Here is a 2,500-nt window from a genome sequence, read left to right as displayed (position 1 = left end):
TACGACTCGTTCAATTAGTGTAGTGTTGCCCACCCGCAACCCTCGCAATATAGTTCGCTACTCGCACTGCCCGCTCCCCTGTGTATCGCTTCATGTTAAACACCTTGCAAGTCTTGCTCACTTTCCACATGCTCCTGCTGTACACTGTAATGTGGATGGCAGCAGGACGTACATGCCGCCCCTCCCCACGTCCCCACCTTGCCCCCTGCCTTCGCAAGCTGGTTGGTGAGAACTTTGCATGTTCAATGCCCTTCGCATGCGACGTACTCAGGCTACGTTGTGGTGCGGCCTGTGTCAACTGTCCGCTAATGTCGTACGCGTAAACCACAATCTGTACTGCACATTCGTCCTTATGTACTGAATGATACATCGTGGCACATGTGTGACCGTACAACGACTGCGCCCAAAAACGGCGGACCATACAGTGCAAATATTGTGCACGCAGCTACGTGTCGTCTCCCTATGAGAGCTGGATTGCAGTGTGGTACGCCATAGAGACGTGTGGGAGGAACGGACGCCGTGGATGGCGATCAGCATGAGCTGTCTGTTGATGTATTCGGACCTAGTCGTCTCTCCTCACACACCGTGATGGCATGGTGCACCGCGTTCCATATCTGCGACATGCTACAGAGGCCGGTTGACAGTCGTTCGAGCAATGGACATCGCATACGTACGGGGGCCACCTTCCACGTATTGTCTAGGCGTGCACATTTTGTTGCGTGTATGTGGGCAGACGTAGTGTGGCGTGACACCTGACACAGGCATGCAATAATCGTGGAAGTTGCAAATGGCGATGGACGCCTGCGTTTTCTGGTGAAGTTACGCAAATGAACAAATGGTAACCTGTTGTGGTGCGGTTGTTCTCGCTAGGGGTGAATCGGTGATGGCGACGATAGGTTGAGGTACTAACCGGTTGTTCCAGCGATACCCACCATGCCGACGAAACTGAACGGCATCTGGGTGTGAAGCGATACGCGGCGGTGGCTGGGTGGGACCGTCCCCGGCCGGTGAGGGGGCGCCTCCCGGCGTGCTGGCCGCGCGGTGCGTGGGCGCACGCGCTACAGCCGGCTGGTGGGGGCGGCCAGTGGCAGGCGCGCCGGCCGACGGACGCGGCAGGCGTCGCAGCTGCGCGCCGGCGCACCCTGCGCGCGGCGCCGTGCGGCCAAAGTAGGTCCTCGCGGGCCCGGTGCGAAGCGCGGTGGACATCTTCAGTGTGCTGGTCCGATTGAGGACTGTGTGCGTTGAGGATGCGCCGCCGCCCGGCGCTCGGCGCCGCGACGCCGTCTGCTGCTCGGTCGCCCCAGCGGTTCTCGCTGGTGGTTTGTATCGCAGCTGTGCGGATGTGTTGGCGCGTGCGCTGTGCTGGGAGAGTTCGCTTCGGCACCCAAGTGGGGCTTTTGTCCTTCTGTGGCGCTGGCGTTGGAGCTGCCGGTCACCGTAGGTGGCGCGTGTTGTCTCCCGCCGGCAATGCCACGACAGCACGCTCCCGGGCCTCTGTCGGCAGCGGCAAGCTCAGTTGGGAGCACGGGTGGTCGCACCGAAAGCGTCTACTCGCCTAACTCCGGGCGATTGCGCCTCTCTCGAACCCGACCAAGTACTTGGGACGGCGCTGCGCGCCGCCGGGACCTGAGAGGGTTTCGAGGTGTATTGTGCAGGGGAGCTCAGCCTCCTCCTGTTTGCAGAATGATTGAGCGGACGCTTGCGTGTTCGCGCGGGCCCCCGGGACACACTCCCGGGCGGCCGGCTGCTCAGCTCTAGTTGACGCAGCTCCCTGGTTGATCCTGCCAGTAGTCATATGCTTGTCTCAAAGATTAAGCCATGCATGTCTCAGTACAAGCCGCATTAAGGTGAAACCGCGAATGGCTCATTAAATCAGTTATGGTTCCTTAGATCGTACCCACGTTACTTGGATAACTGTGGTAATTCTAGAGCTAATACATGCAAACAGAGTCCCGACCAGAGATGGAAGGGACGCTTTTATTAGATCAAAACCAATCGGTCGGCTCGTCCGGTCCGTTTGCCTTGGTGACTCTGAATAACTTTGGGCTGATCGCACGGTCCTCGTACCGGCGACGCATCTTTCAAATGTCTGCCTTATCAACTGTCGATGGTAGGTTCTGCGCCTACCATGGTTGTAACGGGTAACGGGGAATCAGGGTTCGATTCCGGAGAGGGAGCCTGAGAAACGGCTACCACATCCAAGGAAGGCAGCAGGCGCGCAAATTACCCACTCCCGGCACGGGGAGGTAGTGACGAAAAATAACGATACGGGACTCATCCGAGGCCCCGTAATCGGAATGAGTACACTTTAAATCCTTTAACGAGTATCTATTGGAGGGCAAGTCTGGTGCCAGCAGCCGCGGTAATTCCAGCTCCAATAGCGTATATTAAAGTTGTTGCGGTTAAAAAGCTCGTAGTTGGATTTGTGTCCCACGCTGTTGGTTCACCGCCCGTCGGTGTTTAACTGGCATGTATCGTGGGACGTCCTGCCGGTGGGGCG

The 2,500-nt window shown here is 58.1% G+C and overlaps 1 non-coding gene across 1 annotated transcript in view; it reads left to right on the top strand.

Annotated features, from left to right (window-relative positions):
• The first annotated feature begins 1,768 nt into the window (after positions 1-1,768).
• The window catches only part of LOC124744432, a 1,909-nt gene continuing 1,177 nt past the window's right edge, over positions 1,769-2,500 (top strand). Inside the window, exon 1 of the ribosomal RNA XR_007010750.1 lies at positions 1,769-2,500. This exon is cut by the window's right edge and continues 1,177 nt beyond it. This is a non-coding gene — a ribosomal RNA (small subunit ribosomal RNA).

Source organism: Schistocerca piceifrons, unplaced genomic scaffold, assembly GCF_021461385.2.
Source record: "Schistocerca piceifrons isolate TAMUIC-IGC-003096 unplaced genomic scaffold, iqSchPice1.1 HiC_scaffold_292, whole genome shotgun sequence".
NCBI lineage: Eukaryota > Metazoa > Arthropoda > Insecta > Orthoptera > Acrididae > Schistocerca > Schistocerca piceifrons.
Note: the sequence above shows the minus strand (reverse complement) of the source record. Positions and strands in the feature narration are given on the sequence as shown.